Below are 27,715 nucleotides of genomic sequence, written 5' to 3' on the forward strand. Positions count from 1 at the left end.
GGGACTTTTCTTATCACTCTTATCTTACTTAAGTCACTACCAAAACTTTATCACAGAACGTGATTTTAATTTAGAAATTAGGGCTTCAACAATATCCACATTTCAACCTTCATTCAAAGGTAAAACGTCACCAGGCCTCCCCAGGTGCAGACAGTCTCCCTGACTTCAGAGGAGCCTTCTGGAAGGAGCAAGGCAGTTTTATCTCTATGTCTCACCTCTGGCTCTGACTGTCTCATGGATACATCCCCAGGTTCCCAGATTCTGGGCCCTCCTAACTGGAGTTCCTTTGATGTAGCTGGTCCTCTCCAACAGCTGGTCACTCCTTCACCCACTCAGCATTGAAAAAGCCCATAGTTTTTGAGGACCCTTTTCCCTGGCAGCCACACTTATAAAATATAACCTTTTAAACAGACATCAGGCTTCAAATTCCCATTGCTATTTCCAGACCTTCTCTCTGGAACATGCATGCTTTTGATGCACAATCACAGGAGAATTCAGTTAACACTGCAGATGTAGGACCTTCTCTAGGACATCCATTGCTCAGCTGCTGAGGGCAGGCAACAGATGAACACCAACCCCCTGCATTTGCCAATTGCAGGGAACACTTGTCAAGATTTTCAAATGTACCTGATGATATGTCCATCATATGACCAGGCTTGAACTGAACAGCAATGCTCCTTCCACATTCCATAGCTCTCTCACCTAATCACCTTCCAAGATGTTCTTTTTAATTTTTTACTGAGGTGTAGTTGATTTATAGTTGATTTTCAGGTGCATAACATAGTGATTCAGCTTGTAACGATTATACTCCATCTCTGGTTATTATAAATATTGGCTATATGTCCTGTGCTATACAGTGCATCCTTATAGCTTGTTTATTTATATAAATCATTTAGCCCTATTTATGTAAACCACTTAGCCCTCTCTTGCCCCTCCCCTTCCCTGGTCCCCACTGGTAAGCACTAGTTTGTTCTATCTGTGAGTCTATTTCTTTTAGTTAAATTCAGTAGTTTTAATTTTTAGACTCCATGTATAAGTGATAACCATACAGTTTTTGTCTTTCTGTCTCTAACTTATTTCAATATGCTTGATACCCATCCATGTTGCTACAAATGGCAAAATTTCATTTGTTTTTATGGCTGAGCCATATTCTATAGTATATACACCACATCTTCTTTATCCATTGATCTGTTGATAGACACTTAGGTTGCTTCCAAATCTTGGCAACTGTATACAATGCAGCTATGAATATTGGGGTGTATGTATCTTTTTGAATTAGTGTTTTTATCTTTTCAGATATATACCCAGTAGTGGAATTGACAGGTCATATGGCAGTTCTATTTAGTATTTTTTGAGAAACCTCTACACTGACCATACCACTCAAGGAAATCTACAGATTCAATGGAATCTATATCAAAATACAAATGGCATTTTTCATGGAACAAGAACAAATAATTTTAAAAAACTGTATGAAAACACAAAAGACTCTGAATAGCCAAAACAATCTTACTAAAGAACAGAAATAAAGGTATAACCCTCCTTGACTTCAAACTATACTACAAAGCTACTGTAATCAAAAATGGTATGGTACTGGCATGAAAACAAAAATATGGATCAATGGAACAGAATAGAGAGGCCAGAAATAAATCCACACACTTATTGTCAATTATTTAGAATGCTCTGGCACATGGCACTCCTAAAATAGCCTTTTATCATAATTTTGTGTCATTCTTTCTCTCAACTGGGAGAGGAAAGAGAGGAGGAATTGCCTGTTGTATTAAAACAAAATTTAACTCTAAGGAAAGAAGGAGAAAAGGAGATATTCTAGGATTTATTATAGAGTCAAGTGGACTATAGGGCTTGGTGTTTCCCCTTGAAGGGAGATCTAGGGCCACATCAAACTGAACAAAGACATAGATTCCTGCAGTAAAGTGCTTGGGGACTTCTATGAAAGAACAACACTTGTGTCAACCCAGTGGATGAGGAGTGGCTGGGCTTGCCCAAGTTCTTCCCAGGCATAGACACAGGAGTTCTGGAACCTAATAAAACATCTTTTTATTTTAAACTCAGCTTTGAAATAATTTGTTGAGTTTTCCTTTTGCAAGAAGGTTTATCTGCTACTCTTATTATTGCTTCTGTGGAATGGTTAAGTAAGGTTTCACCAAAGCCCCAGTGAAAAGCTCCAGTTGCCTCTTTTCTTCATTGTAACTGTCATTGTACAACTTTTGATTGATTGATGTCAACAGGATAGCCTGGAGTTAAGAACAGCTGGATCCACTGCAAGTTTTTAGAAAGAAAGAAAAATGAAGGTTTGGAACTGGCAACATCTGTCTGAATGCATTTGGAGACGCCAGATTAGAGGTGCTCAAGGGGAGAGATTTATAGCTCTATCTTCTCCTTCAGTGCCTGGCATGCCACTGCTCAGTAAGTATTTGCCGTATCCATGAGTAATTAGAAAAGAAAAATAAAGTGGAATGGAAGTGGGGGGCAGACTGGGAAGATTTCAAGGCATGGGGAGAGAAAAGAGGAAAGGAAAGCCGTATCCCATGAGAAAGATGCTTCTGTCAGAAAGGGTAGGACGTTGAATATTCTTGCTGAGGGTGGTATGGAGGGCAGACCAACGTCTCAGCAGTCTGTAGAGGAGGAATGACAAGGAAGGAGATGGAGGGAGAAGGCAAAGAGGAAACAGTGGAATAACTCCATTTGTTAAGGATCTCTGAAAGAGCTACATGAATTTGATAATAATAGTGTAGACTCTGCAACCACAGCTAGACTACCCAGGGCAGAAACTAGGCAGTCAGTAAAGCCGAGGGTGAGAACATTTCCTTGCAGCTAGCGAAGACTAATGAATAAAGTCCACACAAAGCTTAATTGTGTGAAGCTGCTCTGAAAGGAGGAGTGTGTAGCAGGTGAAGTGCTCCCTCTAGACGGCCACCAGTGGAGGACATGAAAAGAGAACCATTAAAAGAGAAGAACTGGAAAAACAAGAATGGAAAGAAATGGAAATAGTAGTTTATTTTGTTTATATTTTACTGTCAGTGAGGGTTAATGGATAAAGTATTTCCTTCCTTCCCATCCTCCCTTCCTTTCTTTCTTTCTTTGGGAGGTTTATAAGCTTCATTTTAAATATATAGCATGGAATTGTAGCTTCTTAACCCGAGGCTATGTGTGTGAAATGAACTTTAAGAGAATAAATGCCAATGTGAAGGGTGATTATCAAGCCAGGTCCAAAGACTGAGGACCTTCTCCTCTCTCTCATTCCCAGAGAGGATGGGTCTTGGATTAAGGCCACAGTAGCCCAAGGAAAGTTAAATGTTAAGAATGTTTTGTATTTTTTTTTTCACTGCAAAAATTACTGCAGAGTGAAATTGTACAACAAAAACCTGAGCTCTAAAAGACCTCTGGGTGTAATATTAACAGTGTGTGGTTTATAGAAATACTTTGAGGCAGCTGCAATTCAAACATCTCCCCCTTGGGTCTCTGACCTGATTAAACTAATTTACTCTGAGCATGAGGCACACTATTCACATCAAAAGGATATACTTAAATAGATACAATGCAGCCTTCCCTGGGGCTGGTTTTGCTTTGCTTTAGACAGGAGCTTGGCTGCTGTCTGGAAAGACATCCTAACTTCACTGTTGAGCCAATAAAGCCCAAATAATATGAAATGGCATAAGCTGTTAAGTAAGTCCACTGGAAAAGAAAGCCTACAGTAGGGATTTTATTAGTAGGTGAGTGGCAGTGAAACGCTAGAAATACAGTCCAAGCCAGGCCACACCCTTCTCATTGAATTCCACAAATGGTATCACTCCTGAACAGAAAAATAGTGCACTGGTTATGGCAACAGACTTTCAAGTCATTAAGATGCAGGTTCAAATCCCTAGCTTGGCCCCTAGTCAAGTTATTTAACCTCTCTGAACCAGTTTCCTCATAAATAAAGTAAGGAAAATAACACAACCCTCAGTGGGTTTTTCTAAGGTTTAAATAAAACACTTCTGTAAAGCATTCAGTGCATAGTGATTTTTCAACTCTGGCTGCACACTGGAATGAACTAGAGAAGGTTTAAAAGCAATCTCAATGCCCCACCTCAATCCACACATTTTCAGTCAGAATCTCGGATGCTGGGATTTGTATGTATCAAAGGTAGATTAAAAATAGAAGGGCACTCTTAGCTCACCCTCTTCCACGAATACACCAAGAGAGACACCACGGACGCACCCAATCACTCAGAACATTTGCTGAACTTTGACATAACATCGCCTTCTTCAAAAGACAAAATTCATCACAAATCTGGTAGGAGAAAAGGTAAAAAGAAAGAAGAAAAAAGAAAAAGGAAATTAGTGCTGGACCAGTCCAGAGGGGAGGGAGCAGCAAAGGAGGAATAGCACTCCTTTGCTGGGTCTCCCCCTCCCCAACAGAGAGGTCAGTGGGATGGAGGGGGAGCCTCCGAGGCTTGGATCTGTACAGAACAGCCCTTGAGCAACAGAACTCAGTGAAAGGGGCATAAAAGGCCCCTGTGATCCCAACCCTAGATGTGAACTGGTAGAGGTGGGGCGGGACAGGCTGTGGACTGGGGCCAACTGTACAGAGGCATCACCAAGGGACTGGAGTGTGCTGTGTGCTGTGTGCTGTGTGCTGTGGCTGGGAGGGTATATTGGACAGAACAGCGTGGGTCCCCCATAAAATTTGGAAACAAATGTTCTGGTCTTCGAGGAGAAACCTAAATTAATAGTAAGGGAGATTAGCTGACATTCCATTCTCACCTCTGCAGTACATGCTAGGGGGCCCATTGCCGCTAGAAGTACTTATGTGCCCTGGCAGCTGGTTGAGATTTTCTCCATGTTCTTAAGATCCCAGAAACCCCAGGCAAACAAATAAAAATGCCCACTAAAAAGAAGTTATTAAACATACACATGCATCAGACTGGACATTATAGCTTATCCAGAAACCAACCAAAAAGCTCAAAGTAAGTTATTGTATCATAAAGCTTTTGCTGATAAGAAAACCCCTCCACACTTGGTGGCTTTAGACGGCAAGCAGTTACTATGCATCATGTTCCTGAAGCCTCCCAGCAGCGATGAATTGAATGGCTGGGCCTCTTTCCATATGGCCTTTCATCTACTAACAGGCTAGTTTGGGTTTGTTTACACAGGATAGAAGAGCTCCCAGCGTAAGAAGAACAGTAAAGCCTCTTGAGGCCCTGGGCTGGACGTCATGCTGTGTAGCTTGTAATCCGCTCTGTTGTCGCATGGCCACCTGTATTTAAGAAATGGATAAAAAGCCTTCACTTACTGGGAGAAGGGACTGCAGGGCTACTTTGCAGTCTACAACAGCATCCGTAATTTTTGCCCTTAGCACAAATGCTCAAGACCAGAGAAAATTATTCTCTTTCTGTGGACAGTTGACATGTCTGTGCAAGCTGTTTATCATAATGTATTTTGCACAGGTTAGTAGATACTTCTGTAAATATGGGAACATAACTTCAGCATGGCTGTCACAAGTCTTGTCAGTGTCACAGTCTTGTACGTCATCAGATTCTTAGCATGAAGCAGACATGCTTTTGGAGCATAGTGTGGAATCTGTTCCTTCAGTGATGTTCTCTGGATGAGAGCCATCCTGTTAATGAAACAATGGAGTGAGAATAAATATAGTACCAAAAAAAAAAAAAAAAACTCTTGGAAGAATTCTGTTTTTCCCTTAGTGAATCATATTAAAGAAAAAACAAACAAACAAACAACAACAACAAAAACAATCTTGTTTGTATTCTCTGTAAACTGGTCTATTCAATAACAAGATACATTTAAAAATACAGCATCGTCACTTTCAGCTTCAAGCATTATACCCCTGGTGCTCATAGGACAAAAAGAACCAGTTTTCTAACTTGTTGAAATTCTTCTCCTTTATCATTCCTAGGCTTGGCCAGCACTTCCAGCATCTCATTGCCTTCAAATTGTTGAGGCTAAACACTAACCTCTTCAAACGTTATTTTTAGGTCTTTTTGATTGAACATCTCCTTTGACACTTTAGGGTATTTTCACAAGTCACTTCCTTGCCATTAAAAAAAAAATCTGTTTTTCCCAATCTTAACCTCCCCAGTGAAGCACAGCATATCTTTGGAATCCATCTTCACGAAGATCTCAATACACACAGAATGAAGTGAGGCATTAAGCAGGGATTTGCCTACTTGGTGTGATCTGAAGGCAACATCATCTCTTGATATCTTTATATAACTTTTTTTGGTCATGATTCCTGGTATTTCTTCCATTAGAAAAGTGTTATTTCTTTTGGTGTAGTCCGGATCATTGTGTGGCCTAAGGCACTGCATGGTAAATAACCCAGCCTGTCTTGAGGAAATAGGACCCAAAACATTGATGCGGGGAGTGAGAAGAGTTTGCCATTGAAAATGGCAGAACTGGGCTCTGTGTTCAGCAGAGCCATGAACTGCCTGTGTGATTTTGTTTGAATACCCACCTCTCTGAGCCATCTGCATAATCAGAGCCTTGAACAAGGAAAATATTAATTTTCTTAACCATTCATATTAATGTGCATAAGAAGATGAACCAAGAATGGGGTTATTGCCATGGCAAGGCCTGCAGAGAGGCTTGATGGATGCCTTGGCAGTCAGGGACCACACCCAATTACCTGACCCTAAAGAAAAGGGACCCGAATGAGGAGAAAAGTAGTGTGGAAGAAAAGTCATTAAAGGTAAATGGGAAATTTTATACTGCCCACTTCAGCAATCATTTATTGAACACCTACTATGTTTTAGGTGCTGAGTGGTGAATCCAAAAGAGTTCCTGACTTAGAAAGATCAGAGAAAAACTTACAAAAATAGATAACAGCAAACTGTTATTGCCACACGTTAAGGCAGTTGTTTATTCTGGGTATTATAAAAGCCTAGAGGAGGGAATAGAGAAAGATTCCTGGAGGACTAAGTCTTGAAGGCTTAGTGAGAGTTACTCAGGGGAATAAAGGGGGAAAGAACATTCTAGAAGAGCATTCCACAGAGTGGAAAGGACAGGAGCCAAGGTGCCAAGACATGGAAAGTAGTGAGAAGCAGGCTTCTGACAATAGGCTTACAGTTTAGATCAGCTTCTGGGCAAAGGACATCTTGGCTTTGAGTGCAGAAGTTAGAAGAAAAATTGTTCCTTTTCAAAATTTCCTCAGCCCTGGAAGGCACCACCTGTGTTTCTCACACATGTGTTTCTCACACATGTGTTTCTTTGACCTAGGTCTTAAAGACTGCAACTTCTTATTTAATATGTAGATAGAAGGGTTGGCCACATATTAAAGTCTCCAAATCCTTATATCCAATTTACAGATGAAAATGTTTGTCTGAAGAATTGGGACATACTTTAAAATCCTTAGTTGATGCCCAAGCTCCAAAGCAGTGAAGCCAGAGACAAGATTGAGCTGAGATAGACACCTGGGCTCATTTCCCTAGTTTCAGCAGCTTACTCATCACCACACAAATATCAGTTTAATTCAGACATAAGTATTTAACAGCCTCTATCATATGAAAGATATGTCAATTTTCATCTCAACTTTCATTTCACCTCTATTGCAAAGAGAAGTTTAAAACTCCATTTCCAGATGGCTGTATCATTCAAGGTGTGCTCTCAGAGGCAGCCTGGCAATCTAGAATTCAGAGTCTACTCAATGTACTATGAAGAATCAGGTTCCAACGTTCTAGGTATTTCTGATCCCCACAGCTCTGCAGTGCAGGGATTGTTTACCTGATCAATCCAGAATCCACTATGTGCCCAGCACTGTGCTAGACACAAGTGGGACCAAGCAGAAGAGTACCATCAGGTCCCTAGTATATAATATTTATCTTGTTATAGGAAAGAGCAAGCCTTGCCCACCTTAAGACAAAAAAAAAAAAAAAAAAAAGCTTTAGTGAGTTGCTGTTTAATATCACTTAGGCTTTAAAAGGAACTTCTTTTACTAGTTGGTGAGAAGCCCAGAATAGAAACAGGAAAAAAAGTAGGTCATCTATATATCGCTTCACTATTTCACACACTGAATCTGAGCCAGGTGGTGTCCACAGGTAACAGGAGTAATGTGAGTTTTTTTAAATTGAGAGGTGAGGTCTAACTTTAGATGTTAATGGAAGGGATGGCAAAAAATACCTTTGGTGTTACCTGACATCACTACCTATCAAGTTCTGTTAAAATGTCTACCTTGATTACTACTTTGGATCACTCATTTAGTCATTTATCTAATAAATATTTGCTTGGTACATTCTGAACACTGTCAAGTGCTGAAAGGACCTAAATAATAAACACAGTATTTAGCATCAAGGGTCTTGCATTCTAGTAGGGTTGAAAGACAAGCAAATGGTAAGCATAGCACAGTAGGAAAAACATTACGATAAACAGAGTACCAGGTGCTGTAATGCATAAGGGAGTGTCTTCTAAGACCATGTAGTCAGTCACATATGATGATTACCTTAGTAGGTGATACAGATTGAGCTAAGAAGAATTAACTAAGCAGAGAAAGATGTTCTAGGCTGAGAAGTGAGCAAGACAAGACACACTTTGGGAATTTCACTTAGTTCAGGATGGGTGTGGTATAGGTATACGAGAGTGTGGCAAAAGTGAGGCTGAAAACCACGCTGGGGGCCCATGTCATGATGAAGGCACTAAACCTCTTTCTAAACTGCAAATTTGTGGTGGTAGAAATAAACATGAATCAATTACCATTCACTCACACTTTGCATCAAAGCAGCAAACATCTTAACTTCTGTTAAATAAATGACAAATAGGATAGGTGTATGTTTCTCTGTAGCTTTGGAAAGGATAAGAGCCTGGTAGGGCTTTACACACCCACAGGACTGTTTGAAGACACTGATTCCCTGGGCTGGGATCTAAAATGGGCTCCATGGAAAGAAAGCAATGGAACTCTGCTCAGTTTACTATTGGAACCAACATATCTATTATCCAAGCATTTCAGAAAACAGACACTCTACTGTCTATATAATAAGAAAGTTTCTTTTGGTAAATGACGGCTCATTCATTGATTTAACATAATTCCTTTTAGCATCCACTTTATGCTGGGCTCCAAGATGTAAGGCTCAGGGAACCTCATCAAAAATCAGTGGAAACCTATGGTGCAGCACGTGCTCTTGCCCCTTGCTCTGTCCTTCCCAGCTTGCCCCTCCTCCAGTATCTTGCCCAGGTCCAAGCCCCCCAGGTGCTGCTGGAATCCTCAAGGAACTCTGCTTCTTCACGCATCGGGCAATAGCAAACAGGAATACAAAGATATGTAGTGTACATTTCCTTCACTGAAGAAGTCATTTCCTAGGAAAAGTACAGTAATTGCACAAGAATTCAATTTCTCCTTATACTCTTTCAAGCTTCCCTCAACCCCTCATAGGTTTTGCTCTTAAAACACATCCTAATACACAATTTGTATGCACATGTCCACCTTGAGTATATTTCCAGGTAACCCAGACTAAGACAGTGAGAGAAAAACATGACTGAGTAAATAATATGTAAATGTTCTTTAGATAATCAGTTTAAAAATTATTTTCCCATATACAATACAAAGTCAATTATTTTTAAAAATTAGTCCCTTGTCAATCATGTCATTTGCAAATATTTCTCCTATTCTGTAGGTTGTCTTTTGCTTGTGGTTTCCTTTGCTGTGCAAAAACTTTTAAGTTTAATTATGTCCCATTTTTAAATTTTTGCTTTTATTTCCGTTCCTCTAGGAGCTGATTCAAAAAAACTGCTGAAATTTGCAAACAGCTCATACAGCTTAATATTAAAAAACACACAAATAACCCAATTAAAAAATGGACAGACTTAAATAGACATTTCTCCAAAGAAGACATCCAGATGGCCAACAGGCACATAAAAAGATGCTCAACATCACTAATTATCAGAGAAATGCGAATCAAAACTACAATTAGATATCACCTCACACCAGTCAGAATGACCATCACTAAAGTCTATAAATAATAAATGGCTAGAGAGGGTGTGGAGAGAAAGGAATCTTCCTACACTTTTGGTGGGAATGTAAGTTGGTGCAGCCATTATGGAGGACAGTATGGAGGTTCCCTAAAAAACTAAAAATAGACTTAGCATATGGTCCAGCAATCCCCACCAGTCATATATTCAGAGAAAAGTATAATTCAAAAAGACACACGCACCCCAATGTTCATAGCAGCATCATTTACAATAGCCAAGACATGGAAACAACCCAAATGTCCATAGACAAATGACTGGATAAAGAAGTTGTGATACACACACACACACACACACACAAATAAAATAAAATAAATGGAATATTACTCAGCTGTAAAAAAGAATGAAGTAGTGCCATTTGCAGCAACATGGATGCACCTAGAGATTATAATCTTAAGTGAAGTCAAAAAGAGAAAGACAAATATCATATTACATCCTTGTATGTGGAATCTAAAGAATAATGATACAAATTCTATTTACAAACCAAAAATAGACTCATGGACATAGAAAACAAACGATAGTTATCAAAGGAGAAAGGGCTGGGGAAGGATAAAGTAGGAGCTGTACATCTGAAACTAACACAGTAAAATCACACTTCAGTAAAAAATAAAATTTTTAAAAAGTCAATTGCTTTTAAGGTATACATCAGAATGAAATCATTTCGTAAATGTTCACTAATTGGATTCTCATGCATAGTATTTTAATTTCCAATTCATGACTCATACTATGTAAGCAAAAGCTTAATAAATGCCCATTTGTCAAATATATACACACACAAAACCATGAAATAAGTGGAGGGACATCTAGTCAAAATATGAAAAACTTAAATAGCAATACTGAATTTCACTTCAAGATATTCTAACATGAATAAAGATGCTAGCAGTTTCTTATACAAAAAAACAAAGAAATTAAAATAAAACTATTATTTTACTAAAAGCAAAGCCATCATGGGAACGTGAGGGGAACTTAAATGAGTTATTTTCTTATTTTCCATGTTCAGTCCTTTACTTCTCAGGATTGTTTTCATCTCAGTAACAGTCACTAGTCTTTTTCCATTGTTAATGGTGCAATGACAATAGATGCAAGTCACACAAGATGCTCTGGAGCTGGGATGGATCTTCAGAGTTTTCCCAGTTGGGCCTTGGTACCTCCACTTCCACCATTCATTGGTGAGGGATAGGTGATCTTGGGCTAGGCAGCTCCATTTGGCTGATGGCAATTCCAAGGGAGAGACACAGCTGTAAGCTGCTGGAAGCCAATACTCCTGGCAGCTAGGGGAATGTGCACCTTTGTCTTGAAGGGGGTGGGGGGGTGGATCTAGACAGCATATCACAACATTTGGTACATCCACTGAAATCCACAGACCTGGTATTACTTCTTTTGGAGGAATTCTAGTAAAGCATGTAGACATCTGAGACTGAAAACATTTAATATAAAAGGTATGGCATTGTATATTACAAAACGAATTCTTTAAAAAATATGGTCTGTTAGAGATTCCTGCAGGATTTACGGTGGCTTAAATTTCTTATTCTTGTTTCCTCTTGACTGAGTTCAATGCTTTAGTCACAGCTGCCTCCACCTTGGGAAATGCTTGGGGCACTGAAAAAGTTATTACAAGATTAGTTTTGAATGAAACGGAGTCTAATTTTTTTTCACTGAAAAATGCCATGGTACAGGCATTATTAAAATAAAATATTTGCTATTAATCCTGGCAAATTTAGGAGTAAGTTTAAGAAATCAGTTTTCTTAACTCCACTCATTTTATTTGATCTGAACAACAGGCAGATTTCTGGGCATCTAACAAACATTTAATGAATATGTGATATACGCCAGGAACTGTAGGGGAATTAGAAATTATTTCTCATTCTTGGAGAGTGCACAAGATATTTATCCATGACAGATTTATGTCACCAATATTGATGGTCCACTGAAAGATATGATTGTGTCATATTTAGTACAACCTCTATTCCAGTTTAGAGGAGGAATTGATAAGCCAGTTCATTTTGAATCAGCAACATAATCTCTTCTGGAAAACTTAGCCTTTGGTGGATGGGAAGGAACTGCATGTTTGGAGTTGGGGAAAATTCAGTCTTTCTAGATCTGGGAAAGAACTTAGAGAAAACATGAAGATAGAGGTGTGGGATTTTCAAATCACCTGGACTTCAGAATATTTAAGGAAGTAAATGTTAGACAAGGAAAGAAATGCTAGATCATTGAAAGCCTTGAATGTTGGGCTCTGAATTCAGAGTTTTTCAATAGATAACTTGGGAACTATTGATGACCTCTGACCTGAGCAGAGAAAATAATTATCTTGGGTTAACTTTACATAGTAATGTTTGTTTTCATCAAGAAAGCTTAGTCATCTGAAACACAGAGCTCTTAATTTTAAGCCACTAGACTATTTTTTTGTTCACTTAGTATATGTTTATGGTGTCTCAAGATCCATTTATAGTAGAGTTTATGGGGCTTCTTAAGATTAAAAAAAAGATCAAAAATTCTCTGCACATTCAAGTAAGATATTGTCTTCTGTAGCTGGAAATATTGCTATTACTTTAATAATATTTCCCCCACAGACAGGGTATTTGGGAATTTGATATGGTTGAGCACTTTGTAGGTTATTAAATATTTGTGGATCCCAGTAAAGTAGGTACAATTATTTATTACCATTTTATAGTTGAGGAAAGTGAGGCACAAAGAGATTAAATAACTTTCCCAGGATCATTCAGTTAGGAAGTGGCAGGTACAATACTGAAATTAGTTGGTCTGATTCCCCAGTCTGTGCTCATAACCACACTGCAATACCACTTCTGAGAACAAGGCAGGAAGAGACAACAGAACTGTTCAAAGCAGCAGCCCGAGTAGACATGTGACAAGAGAGAAGATGGAATTTTCTGCTGTTAGGCACCATGAACGCTTCAGACATTTTATTTGGTTATTAAATGAAAGGATAATTATAGAAGCATGTGATACTTGTGACCCCAGGATCATCAAGGCCAGAGTATTAATGCCATATTTAAGCATTTTGTTCACCTCACATATTCAGTCATTTGTCAAGCCAATTCATTTTTATAATTCATTCATTCATTTATTTATTTTATTTTATTTTTTATTAAGTTATAGTCAGTTTACAATGTTGTGTCAATTTCTGGCGTACAGCAAAATGCTTCAGTCATATATGAACATACATATATTCATTTTCATATTCTTTTTCACCATGGAGCTACTACAAGATATTGAAGATATTTCCCTGTGCTGTACAGTATAAACTTGTTTATCTATTTTATAGGTACCAGTCAGTATCTGCAAATCTCAGACTCCCAGTTTAGCTCTTCCCACTGCCCCCCGCACCCCCGGGCACCCACAAGTCTGTATTCTATGTCTGTGAGTCTGTTTCTGTTTCATATGTAAGTTCATTTGTCTTTTTTATAGATTCCACATATGAGTGATATCATATACTTTTCTTTCTCTTTCTGGCTTCACTTGGAATGACATTCTCCAGGGACATCCACATTGCTACAAATGCAATTATTTTATCATTTTTTAGTGTAATATTCCATTGTATAAATATACCACAACTTCTTTATCCAGTCATTTGTTGATGGACACTTAACCTGTTTCCATGTCTTGGCTACTGTCGATAATGCAACTATGAACATTGGGGTGCAGGTGCCTTTTTGAAGTGGAATTCCCTCCATATATCCAGAAGTGGGATTGCTGGGTCACATGGTAAGTTTATTTTAGTTTTTATGAGGAATCTCCATACTGTTTTCCACAGTGGCTGCACCAAACTGCATTCCCACCAACAGTGTAGGAAGGTTCCCTTTTCTCTTCTCCACACCCTCTCCAGCATTTATCATTTGTAGACTTTTGAATGATGGCCATTCTGACTGGTGTGAGGTGACACCTCACTGTACTTCTGATTTGCATTAAACATCAAGGTTCTGTGTATTTTATTCCCCCTTTTTAAGATTTGTCATATTAGATTTAGTCTATTGTCTCAGCCTGCTAAATTGCTTGATAATCTTGATCTTGCTATGCAGTAAACTCACTACCTCACTCAGCTCTGAGTTACTTGATAAGAATTCTATTTATACATGCATTCAGATTATCTAACAAAATTGCCGAGTCTGTAGGGCGATAGGCTAAGGACCTAGAGATGTAACCAACATGTGTACAGTACAGCAGTGAGGCTGGTTAGAAAAATGCTCTTCATTTTTTTCTTCTCTCCTTTCTCACCACTTACCATTCTCATCATAAACACTATTTATCCCTCTTTTCTCACTTGTAAACTGGAGATTTTGATAGTGCCTATTTTATAGGGACTTTGAAAATTAAATGAAAGAATGTAGGTAAATAATGCATTATTCACTATTTTTATAATAACTGATCTTACTATTAATGAATACAGACAACATGGAAAATATGGCACACAGGGAAATCATGATTATAGCAGAAGGCGAGTAGCCAAACTAGTTTATAAGATCCCAGTTTGTTTTTATTTTCATGTGAGTTTTATGGGACTTGCACAGCCAACAGACGTCATTCCCTCCCTAGCTCATTGGACATGAAAAGTCAAAGAATAGAGAAAAGAAATCTGCTACTAGCTTTTTGCCAAGCTTCTTTGTTACCTGAATTAACAGTCTTTCTTTAGCTAATTTGGCAAATAATCTGGATCCCAATTCTCTGAGGTCAGTGTTGTGTCTTCATTCACAGGGTTAGCCTATTCTATGGACTATTTCTGTCAAAATTGTCATTTTGGATTTTGCCTAACCATGCAACAGAGCATGACTGCAATGTGAATGATGCCTTCAATTTACAACTAGATTAGCTGCCTTTCCTTTATCTACCAGAGGGAGGAAAATTATTTTGTCACTTGAATAATGTGAACACCTAGTTATTTATCTGTAATTTAAGTTATTATAGAAGAAAAATCTACAAGGAATGCTAACATAATAGGTATCTAAAAGATTATTGTAGAAATTTTAATGTTTCCATATTAATATTATTTTAAACTAACATACAAGCCCCAGATATATGGAGTCTATAAATATGTGAATTAGAATGGAAAATTAATCTCTTTCTCTCTCTTATTCAATATAGCAGCTAAAGAAAAACATTCAGTCTTTTGCATACTATATTCTAATTTATTCTACAACATTCCAACAAATTAATAAATTAAATAATCCAACCATACAACCCAATTCTATATAGCATGCAGAGGACAATAATTACTGTGAATAAAGGAATCAATCATTTATCATCTATATGTCAGATTATACACATATAGAGAAAGAGAGAAAAAGAGAGAGCCCATACGTTGTTGAGTCATCATAGCATGAGGTAACTTTTATATGTTTCTAATTATAAATGAGAAACCTGTGACTTGTGGACTATAAGTAATTTGCCCAAATCAAAGATTTAAGATGTTTATCTGAATTTAAAGCTTGCATATTATCCATGAAAACATGATACTTCTGTGAATTTCTTTTACAGTCCTCTCAAACAATATTCATTAGAATGTAGTAAAATCTCAAATTTTTCTCTTTCTAACTTTTACCAGTGGTAATAGGAATTGGAATAATTATAAAAATAGGAGGTGGGGTGGAACAGCAGACTAAATTTGCCAAGAACTCACCTGCTACAAAATACCCACATCTAGCATAAAATATATTTTATTGTTTTGCTGGACCGTAGATGTAAGGGAGATTGCAGATGGGCTAAACAAAACAGGAAGTTAAATCTTGAACAATAAGCTCTAAATCAGGTTTTCCTCTGAAGGTAAATACTGATAACACTGTAATCAAGAGACTAAGCTTTGAATTAGCTACAAAGTTAGTGAACTGAAACTGAGCCTCCTGAAATGAACTCAAAAGAATAATAAAATAGCCCGAGCCTGTAGAAAAACCAAGCTTAACAAGGAAACAAAAGTAAATCCCTGCTGGAAGAAAGCATCATAACTTTAGTCCTTCAGGTTTTCCGTAGATTAATATGTATGTCCCTCAAATCACATGTACCATAGCCACAGGTAATAAACTACCATGAATGACAGCCAGCAGGAAAAAAAGCAAACAATAAATGCAGATCTTCAAAGAATTTATACATTAGAATTTTCAGACAGATTATACAAAATAATTCTGTATAAAATACTTGGAGAAATAAAAAATTTACAAGAAAGAGTTTGCAAAAAGAAATGATCAAAACCAACACCTGACATATCTGAAAAGCACAAAATAGAACTTTCATCATGAAATGTAATTGACAAAATTAAAACTATATAAATGAGTTAGGTCAGATATGGCTGGAGAGTAAAATTAGCAAACTGAAAAACAGATATGAAGCAGTAGCACAAAATACAACAGAGAGAGGTGAAACAAGAACCATCAAAAAGATTAACATATGTGGAGGATAGAATAGGAGTTATGCTCAATTGTAGTTACAGAAGGAGAGGGTGGTGAGAGTAGAAGAGAGACAGCATGTTCAGAGATGTTGTATATTATTAGCCTTGTCTATGTTGTGATAAAACAATCTCCACATCTTAGTGGCTTAATACAACAAAAATTAGTTATTAGCCAAGGTGTTACTCCCAGTTATCTGTCCTTTATTCAATGAGTCAACAATCTAAGCTGCTTTGATCTTGACACACTCTCTCTCTGCCATCTTGACCCAAAGTCTCCATGTTTACCTTGGAAGGGGAAGAAAGGAATGAAGGCTTTTTATTGTCTCAGGTGAGAATGACATCTCTTCCACTCACCTATCCTTGGCCAAAACAGTCTCAAGACCCTTACAAAAGTATGGCAATTAAACTGAAAACAGATTTCTCACTAGCAACAATAAAAGTCAGCAGGAAGTGAAATAATACATTTGAAGGGATGAGGGAAGATAACTTTCAACTTAGAATTGTCTTCCAGAAAAAAATCAAGATGGAAGACAGACTAAATATATTTTCAGATGAGATGAATATATGTATATATCTGTATTTCATAATATCATGTATGTTTCATATATTCTCTCTCTCTCTCTACATATAAAGTTTACTGTAAGTAAGACTACCCCAAAGGACTTGGAAAATAATTTATTCCAGTAAGAGAATAAATGATCTCAGGAGGAAGGTCCATTATTTATGAAAAAAAAATGGACAAATATGTAATTAAACCCAAACAAATGATTTTAAATAAAATAATATGAATATGTAACTTGAGGAATTTGAAAAAAGAACAGAACTAAATTATTACACAAAAATGCATGTAAATGTTAGAGGATTGATCTGAATGAGGTGGTATGAATTTCCTTACATTGTTTAGGGGTGGGAATTATGATATTAACTGTAGACATTAATTTGAAATGTATAGTAAAACTCTAGAATAATTACCAAAAGAATAGAAAGACAGGATATAGTTTTCAAACTAGTAAAATAAAAATAGTGAACTAAGAAAAATAAAGAAATCAACAGAGAACTCAAAATAGCTAAAAAGAAGAAAAAACATGAAGCATTTATTGGATAGCCCCTCCAACCCTTTGAAATCCCAGGTACATCCAATTCTAAGTACTTATGAAAACATACAGGTAATAAAGGGATGGAAATATCACATTGGTCTTAAGTATTAACTGAAAGAAACTTGAGGAGCTCTGTTAAGTTCAGACAAAATTCTTATTAAGATAAAAGGGAATTTTAGGTAACAAAAATGTTATTGCATAATGCTAAAAATTTCAATTAGATCAGGAAGATGAAACTAGTATCTGTGTGTGTGTGTGTGTGTGTATAGATAGGTAGGTAGATAGATAGTATGTATGTATATCTAAAGTAATAACATGCAAAACATAAATACAAAGCCATCTAAAGTAACAACATAAAAAACATAAATACAAAACCAAAAGCATGTTCTTTGAAAACACTAATAGAATAATTTAACCTCTGTTGAGATTATGAATGAAAGGAAAAAAAGGCACAGAAAATTGTTATTACCACAGATTCAGTGGGTTCTAAAAAGACAAAAATATAATACGAATAACTTTATGTCAATGAAGTTTTTGTAGACAAATTACTAGGGAAAGCAGAACTTACTGATGGTTATTCAAGAAGAAGTAGGCTTAGTCACCAATAAAGTAATCAAATAACTAGTTTAAAATCCTCCCACAAAGAACCAGCCAGCCCACATGGTATTCTAGCTAACTTTTATGAAACAGATAAATTTAATCCTCCACAAAACATTTCACAAAAAAGAAAAAAATTATAATTTCCTATTCATTTTAATAGACATGTTTATATAGTTATATTATAATATAAATATTATAATATTTATAACAAAACATTAAAAGTGTGACAAATAGAAATGGTCAGAAATGGCATTAATATAGACCAACTTTCTAAAGTATTAGCAAATCAAGCAATATAAATATAATTCATTGTGAGTAAGTTGGGCTGATTCTGGGAATAACTTGGGTTTAACACTAAAATTGTTTAAAGAAAAAAATGATTTGATTATCTCAAGAGATACAGCACAAGTGTTTTATAAAATTCAATTTCTTATGATTTTTTAAAAAGTATAACAAACATCCATTCTTAACATACGAAATGTGAGAAGAATTCTTGCTGTCACTGCTTCTAGTCAACATTTTCCTGGAAGTACTAGAGGTATTATAGTAGCTAGTGAGGTGAGATGATAAAAATGAAGTAAACAGATATTTCATTAATCAAAATATGATTATCCACATTGAAAAGCCCCAAACTTCTACAGACAAATCATTAAAAATTGTAAAAGATGTTGACAAGCTGATTGGTTCTGAACTCAATTACTTAAATACATTTTATTTCTGTATACAACAATAAAGAGATTTTTAAAAATAATTTTTAAAATATATCATTTAAAATTGCATTAAAAACATAAGGTTCTATAGAAAATTGTCTATTCAGTTCTTCTCATTTTTAAATTCAGGTTGTTTGGTTTTTTGATGCTGAGTTGTATTAGCTGTTTATATTTGTTGGATATTAATCCCATATTTGTCATATCATTTGCAAATATTTTCTCCCATTCAGTAAATTGTCTTTTTGTTTTGTCAGTGGTTTCCTTTGCTGTGCAGAAGTTAAGTTTAATTAGGTTCAACTTGTTTATTTTTACTTTTTATCTCCTTTACTTTAGGAGATGTATCCAAAAATATTGCTACAATTTATGTCAAAGAGTGTTCTGCCTGTGTTTTTCTCTAGGAGATTTACAGTATCCAGTCTTACATTTAGTTCTTTAATCCATTTTGAGTTTATTTTTGTACATGGTGTTAGAGAATGTTCTAATTTCATTCTTTTATTAGTAGCTGTTCAGTTTTCCCAGCACCACATATAGAAGAAACTGTCTTTTCTCCATTGTATATTCTTGTCTCCTTTGTCGTAAATTAACTGACCATAAGTGTATGGGTTTATTTCTGGGCTCTCTATTCTCTTCCATTTATCTATGGTGTCTGCTTTTGTGCCAGTACCATACTGTTTTGATTACCATAGCTTTGTAGTATAATCTGATGTTAGAGAGTGCAATTCCTTCAAATGACCAACAGGCATATGGAAAGATGTTCAACATTGCTAATCATTAGGAAAATGCAAATCAAACCCAAAATGAGTTATCACCTCACACCGGTCAGAATGGCTATCATCAAAAAGAACACAAATAACAAATGTTGGTGAGGATGTTGAGAAAAGGGAACCCTCATACACTGTTGGTGGGAATGTAAATTGGTGCAGCCACTGTGGAAAACAATATGTAAGTTTCTCAAAAACTAAAAATAGAACTACCATATGACCCAGCAATTCCATTCCTAGGTACATATTTGAAAAAACCAAAAACATTAATTTGAAAAGATACATGCACCCCACTGTTTACAGTGGCATTCCTTACAATTGCCAAGATATATAAATAACCTAAGTGTTTGTCATCAGGTGAATGGATAAAGAAGATACACACACACACACACACACACACACACACAACAGAATACTACTCAGCCATAGAAAAGAACAACATTTTGCCATTTGAAGCAACATGGATGGAACTGGAGGGTGTTAAGCTAAGTGAAATGTCAGACAGAGATGACATCACAGATGTGGTATCAAAAAATACAACTAGTGACTGTAACAAAAAAGAAGCAGACTCACAGATATAGAAAACAAACTAGTGATTAGCAGTGGGAAGAGAAAAGGAGGGCGATATAAGAGTTGGGAAGTGGGAGGTACAAACTCTTGGGTGCAAGACAGGCTCAAGGATGTACTGTACAACATGGGGAATATAGCCAATATTTTATAATAACTGTAAATGGAGTGGAACTTTAAAAATTGTATAAAAATTTGAAAAATTAATTTGAAAAATAAGATTCCAGGAATAAATCTAGGAGAAGATGATAAAGACTGTTGGTCATGAAACTTTCAAGCTTTGTTTAATGACTTTAAAGAAGAGCTAAATAAATGCAGTTATTCTATCTTAATGAATAGGGAATTTGGTCTAGTTACACTTTTAATTGTTTTGGCAAATTAAATTATCCCTGGTAATTTTCCAGTTCATATAGACTTTAAATTTATTTGCATTGAATTATGAAAAGTAGCCTCTTGATTTAAATTTTTTCTCTATTTGGGTTATTTTTTATATTTTTCATATATTATATCTGAAAATACATAAAAGTAATGATAAGAAATCAATCATCTATATTATCACTGAAAAATGATCATCAATGTTAGCATTTTAGTATATTTCCAGTCTTTTAAAAAAGCATACTTTGCAATAATCATTTCAGTGTGTCTTACAATGGCACGAAATTGCCTTGGGGGCATCCATATAGAAATTCTAGGTATGTCATGGAAATCAGATTCCTGTTTCCTTTGCAATCTCAATCTTCCACATGCATCCTACTCTCTGGACATATTCAGATCACTGAAAAATATTTTTCACAAAGTCAGTGATATACTTGGTAAAAGTTTTAAAAGTACGTCCTTTTCCCATCCAAATGAAGTGAAAAATTCATCTGTTATTAAACAAACTTGGCAGAGTTTGCTCATTAGTCCATAGATTAATGCTTACACTAAACTTTTCCCACATTGGTAACTGAAAAGAGAATGGAAAGAGAATAGTGAACCAATTTAACTGAATTCAGAGCAGACATTTTTTGCTGATGAAAAAAAGGTATTTACTTAGAAGGAAGTGAACCTCAAATTTAAAACTGACTTTTTTTTTTTCAAATAATGAAAGGAAGATAAAACTGACTTCTTATAAGACAATATGAAAGAAGCCCTTTGTATTACATTTACAATGAGTAGGTTTGACTTTTTCCGCCAAAAGGAAAGCTGTTTCAAAATTAGACTGGGCAACGCCATCTGAATGTAGAATGATGTATTTGCCAAAAGAAAAGACCTCTTCCAGCAATTACACATTCAGTGTTTATGGAAGCAGCACTTCCCCAGCTCAAGCATATTTTTCACACTAAAAAAAAACAGAAAACAAACAAACAAAAAAAACAAAAAAACCCTTATGATCTTTGTCTTTCTTTTAAGAACTTTGACAAATTAAACTGGAAGAGAAAATATTCATCATGGGCATCCTTCATTGTTAAAACTTCACATACGTCCATTTTAAAGCACTGCTGTGAGACAGAGGTGGGTGTGGGCAAAGACAAGCATTGTTATAACTTTAATGTGCATAAGTGAAAATCTTCAGCATGACTGCGTGACTGCATGGGCACTTCTGCCTGGCTAGTGCACACTGAAAACTATGCCCCTGGTGGCCAGGGCTCTAATGCATAATCATAGCGTCACTTACGCATATGTGCCAGCAATGTTCTTGCTTTAATTCCTAAACAATTGTAAATGGGTTTAGTGATTCCTAACACAAGCTTAGAGGGTGATCAAGAATATGTATATGGAAATCATATAATAATAATGGTAGTATTAATGGTATTAAGGACAGTGACATTTATTTAATGGCATATTTCTATATGTCAGGTACTCTGCTAAGCATTTAACTATATTATCCCATTTAATCTTTGTAAATCCCTTATAAAGTAAATATAATCTTTCCCATTTTATATTTGACAAAAATTGAAGCTCAGAGTTGGCTGAGTAACTTGCTCTAGGTCATATAGCTAGTCCTTGGCTGAGGATTCAAAAACATACATGTTCACTCTGAAGCTGTGCTCCAACCTCTATGGAGCACTCGGTTTTAAAATATACACCTAGACAAATATGAGAAATATGAAAACTGTCATGGAAAAATATCAAAGACATAACGTTTTTCAAAGATGGGTTCAATAGCAGACTGTATAGTTCAAAGCCAGAAACATAGCTTTACTAAGGTGGGTTATTTCTTTCTCTCTTATCTATTTATCTATCTATCTCTCAATCTATATCTCTATCATATCCATCTCTTTCTCTATTATTTATATCTATCATGTACATGTATCTATCAATCCATTTATATCTATTACTGACCTGTCTGTTTGTATGTCTGTCATTGATTAATCACCTACCCACCTATTTTTGCTTCCTCAGCATCTCTTTCCCTTCTTTAGTACACAGACCCCTGCACAGATGTGTTAGGAAGCCTAGACAGAGTACCTCATTCTCTTAGCACAGTGGTTGGACCAGTGATGGGCATATGACCCAAGCAGAGCCAGTAAGAGTCCTTTTGGTAGTATTAACCTGTACTCACAGAGTAGGGAAAAAAAATCCTGAGTCTTTGGAGAGCATGAGTGCTAAAGGCTACATAAATCTGGAGCCACCCTGAGTCAGCTTTGCTGCTCTGGGAGAAAGCCTGTTTAGGCATGAGGCCAACAGAGACTGGAACAGGCCTCAAGAAATAGGTCTCGTGATAGCATCTGAATCTTGAGAGCTAGCTGTGTTAGGAGCTCATGACATCTCTTAGAGATCCCTGTAAGATGAGTTGAAAATACCTTTTTATTTTAACTTAAGGTAGTTTGAGTTGGGTTTCTGAAGGGCTTTTGAATTACTTGAACAAGTTTGAAAGTAATTTCAGTAAAAGTGGGTTTTGTGGGTCATTTCTGAAGAATCAACTTAAGTACATTTAAACCATGTACTTTGACATTTCACTGAAGATTTCCAACTCTTTCCTAGCTCCAGTTTTGTGCATGTGGAGGCTGCTATTGCTCTCTGAATCACCAGTACCCAATCCTTCTGGAAAATATGAACAATGTAGACTATCCATAAGCAACCTGGGGGCCTTTTAATGAAAGTGAATGTATATGTTGAGCTAACAGGTGCTATTCTATCAATACGCTGAAGAACACAGAAGAAATACTATAAAATTAACTTGCTGTTGTCCCAAATGCCATGCCATCAGGATATCAATCATTGAATTCTGAACTACAAATGCATTTTGAGCAAATTTACTCAAAATATGTTTAAACTTGCTCTAGCTGTCTATTACCACACAACCCTTGTTTTAATTCTTTCAGGCTGCTCTAATAGTGTTTTAAAAACACCCATTCTGGAGTTCTCAGGAGTGGCATTCCTCTATATGTGATGTTCACCCAAGGAATTTATTCTGATGTACAACATATTACTTGATAATTAACTGATATTTCTGCTTAGTAAATGTCTTTATCAGTATGATTTAAATAAATTTTAACATTTTACTGGCCTATTATATAGCCTTGGCTGCTGTGATATTAATAATGTTTTTCTAATCATTTGTACATGAATATCCTAGTTGAAAAAGTATGTCCCTCCTACAGACTTTGTGTAGTATTTGCTGTCACTGTGAAAACAGTTATTCTACCCTAAGTGGAAATTAGATCTGCATAATTATGAGGAGCGTCATGTGAAAATCTCAATGAAATATGTAAGGCTTCTTTTGAATGTTGATTTTAACTAGATACACAAATATTGAGACTGTTTAGTAATTAAATAAGAGAAATGAAAATATCATGAATAGTGCTTGACAATAATTTTTCTTGTATGCAAGTAGAGTGATTTAAGAAGGGAGTTAATTTTGAGATGTTTTGAAAAAGCCTTTTTTTTTTTTGTAAGTCAAATTAGGATAAGTTGGCTCATTTACTTAAAATCAAGAAAATGTTTTCTATGCAAGAAAGGATGCTTTCTTTAAAGGAAAAGCCAAATAGGAGTCATCACTGGTGAAATTTAAGAATCAAACTCTCAATTATGATTATTTATGAAAATTACTTATTTAATGATTGCGACTGAAGTGCTTTTGAATTACTTGAACAAGTTTGAAAGTAATTTCAGTGAAAGTGGGTTTTGCAGGTCATTTCTGAAGAATCAACTTAAGAACAATAAAGACAAGATGAAAATACAAATCAGGCAGAAGAACATGTGGAATTCAGGCAGGAGACAGAAATTGTTCTTGAAAAATCTTTCAGCTTTTATTAATCTCGCTGGGTTTCAATCTTCCAAAGTTGCTAGAAGCTTCCTTCCTCACAGAATAGCTGAATGGATTTCTTTTTCACAATTAGAAGAAAACAAAGCCACTAAGGGCTTTCAATTAAAGACATACAGAAGGACTATTCTTTGATATGCAAGATGGAGTAATACCATATATGGTTTCTAAGTTACATAACTTTTTGCTTCTAGAATTTATCTAAGAATCAAGACTTTTCCAATAAACCAAACAAATTTGTCTTTTTATTAATTTTTCATTTTTTTCTAGGACTTTGCTGCTCAGGGTTGAAGACAACAAAATTAATCAAGAAATGAAGCTTATATTAAAACATTCTAGTCAGGTGTGCCCTACCACTTAGTGTCCCACTGACATTTCCATTACCTGAAATACATGGTGTTTGAGCTTTTCAAAGATTAGATGATCTATAAATAGCAATGCTATAGGAGGGAAATTGAAAAGTTAAAGGGAGTGAATGCAAAAGATGTGCAGTTGACTTGATCTGTGAGCACATTTTTAAAACAGTAAATGTTTCCGTGATGGTTAGCAGCTTTATGCAGATTGTACCAGAAAGGAAAGCAATCGCTGAAAGCAGCCAAGGAGAAATTCAGAAAGTGAACTTTAAAATTAGAAATGTAAATTTCTCACACAACAGTAAAGGCAGGAATGATCTTTCCAGTGACCATGAACCATATAGACAGCCCTCCAAAATATTACATTAAACATCAATGTTTGGATGAACGTGAACCCCCCTGATTCACATCAAGACTAAAGAATACCACCTTCAACATTTCTGGAGAATTGGGAAAAATATCGCTTTGTTTTTTTTTTCATGCCTCCCTATTTTCACCAACCTTTCAATTCTGATGTAGAGCAGGGATAAATAAAGAAGTTTGGCTTATGAAATTGGCTAAGAATCGATTTATTTTGTGCAAGTATTCTGGGTGAAAAAAAATATTAAGGAATAATTTGACAAGGCATTCTTTTTTCCTATAGCATAGCAATGGCTCTTTAATTCTAGAAGCATTAAATCTGGGCTAACCCATCTCATATCAGTGCCTCCAGGCAAAGGTGCCTTTCTTTACACCTACCAGGCAGCCCTTTTAGGCTTGGTTGCCAGGGGAGGAGGGGTGGGAAGGGACAGACTGGGAGTTCAAAATTTGTAGATACTGACAGGTATATATAGAATAGATAAACAAGATTATACTGTACAGCACAGGGAAATGCATACAAGATCTTGTGGTATCTCATGGTGAACAAGTATGTGACAACGAATATATGTAAGTTCATGTATTACTGAAAAATTGTGCTCTACACTGGAAACTGACACAACATTGTAAACTGACTATAATTCAATAAAATTAAATTTTAAAAATAAATAAATAATTCAAAAATGTAAAAAAAAAAAAAAAAAAAAAGACTTGATGAAGCATTTAATAAATAAAACAACTGATTCCACTGAGGATGTTTGACAATATCTCCCAAAAAGGATCCTTTGAACACACACACAGGCCTAATAATGGTTGACATGTACCTTGTTTTATCCCTTGATGTGTTGTCAGTTTTCTTAAGAGCCCTAAAGGAACTGAGTATCTAAGCCAACAACAGTTCATCAAATGTTTTTCTAAAGTGTGGAATTATTTTCCTACTCCTGTTTCATAAAAATTTTATAAGAGCTTTTTTATAGGAAAGCGCAACTATAGTCTACTTCTAATGATTAAACATGAAGATGGAATGTTATGGTAAATTATCTTTAATGGTGTATATGAATCAGGGATGTGAAATTTAGTCATAAGATGCCTATTATATTAGGCCACCTCAAGCTAAGAAGTTAACAGAATCAGAAAACATCAATTAGCTGTAACCAAAATGTTTTCTCTCCTGTGGAATTCACTATGCCATATTTCATTTACACTTCTATTAAGTTTTATTCCAGTATCTTTGTATTCATTTTTCATTTTGAAAAATTTTGAATCTGGAGAAAACTTAAAATAAAAATGTACACTCATATACTCCTCATATAGACTCACTGTTAACATTTTGCTACATTTGCTTCTGTTTTCTCTGAATTATTTTTACTATTATTATTTTCTTAGGGTACAGTGGTTTCATTAGGGATTGTTCATGGAATGGATACACGTAGAAGGGAAGAGAAGGAAGCAAGATTGGGCAGAAAGAGAAGGTAGGCTGTGATAAAGTCTCATTCAACCCCATGGAAATTCTGAAGGTGGGGTGACTCTTCAGAAGTGGCAAAATTGGCTCTCAGAATGTACACATATATATCCCCCAGTCAGGTTCAAGTCTAATAGAAAAGTGAGTGTGCCTCTCCCAGTGGTCCTAACAAAATCCTTACTACACTCATTTGGGCTCTAACTGGATTCATGAACCAATCTATGTCCAGAAGATGTGATAATCTCATTGGTTGATCCAGAGTCACATGCTCATCCTTAGTGCCAGAAGTGACATCAACTCCACCTGAAGCATGCATACTGAAAATTGGAGAGTCTGTGATTCCTGTGGTAGAAGATCTAAGGGTGCCAGGAATGAATGGATGCTGGACCGTAAAAGCCTAAACAAATGACTGTTCTTTAATCAAATAAAAGGTGTTAACATACAAACGGCTTCTGGTATGGCAGGTGCATTCTAAGAATGAAAGGCACAATGATGTGGGATGCAACGTGCATTTCAAGGTTTCTGAAACAAATGAAGATGTTTTTAAATGTTCTCTGGGAAAAAATAAATAAATATGCTAGGTAAATAGGGGGGGAAAATCCACTGAATGAGTCTCAAGCTGGGTTTTAAACCTTATTCATAGAGAGGCTTCTGAGCTGTTAGATTATTCTGTTTATTGATCTCGATGGTGGTTTTATAGATACATTCACTTTGCAAAAGTTCAAAAAGCTATATGTTTATGACTTATGCCTCTTTCTGCATATATATGTTACATTTTAAGAAAAAGTTTCTTTAAAAAGTAAAAGAAAGAAAAAAGAAATCTCATGTAGCATAAGGCATAGATAATAAGATCGCATCATTCTTTCTCATGTCTTTTCTTTCTGTCCATAATCTTGGACACGTTACAATCTCTCTATTGCTGGGTGTTCATTGCATGAAGAACAACTTCATCAAGGGTGATTTTTATGATAATTGAGTTCCCCTACAACCCCCCCACCACTGCTAGCACCTAAAATTTAGTTTTTTAAGGGTGTATCATGAAGACTGTTATTAAAGCAACCGTTTTTAAAATGTGTGTTTATATGTTTGAAATAAACTCTTCTGTCTCATCATTTTGCCTAATTTTGTTTTTATTTCTACATATTAGGTAGGCTGGTTACAGAGTGGGCCTGCTGGCTATGCGACCCGGGG

The 27,715-nt window shown here is 36.0% G+C and overlaps 1 long non-coding RNA gene across 3 annotated transcripts in view; it reads left to right on the forward strand.

The window, feature by feature from the left end:
* Positions 1–25,258, forward strand: part of LOC123616343 (uncharacterized) — a 114,428-nt gene extending 89,170 nt beyond the window's left edge. For all 3 annotated transcript variants that reach the window (XR_012503764.1, XR_012503766.1, XR_012503763.1), the window contains 2 exons: positions 2,247–2,424; positions 24,623–25,258. This is a non-coding gene — a long non-coding RNA (uncharacterized LOC123616343). The remainder of the gene's footprint in view (positions 1–2,246; positions 2,425–24,622) is intronic.
* Positions 25,259–27,715: the final 2,457 nt, after the last annotated feature.

This window comes from Camelus bactrianus, chromosome 33, assembly GCF_048773025.1.
Source record: "Camelus bactrianus isolate YW-2024 breed Bactrian camel chromosome 33, ASM4877302v1, whole genome shotgun sequence".
NCBI classification, from domain to species: Eukaryota; Metazoa; Chordata; class Mammalia; order Artiodactyla; family Camelidae; genus Camelus; species Camelus bactrianus.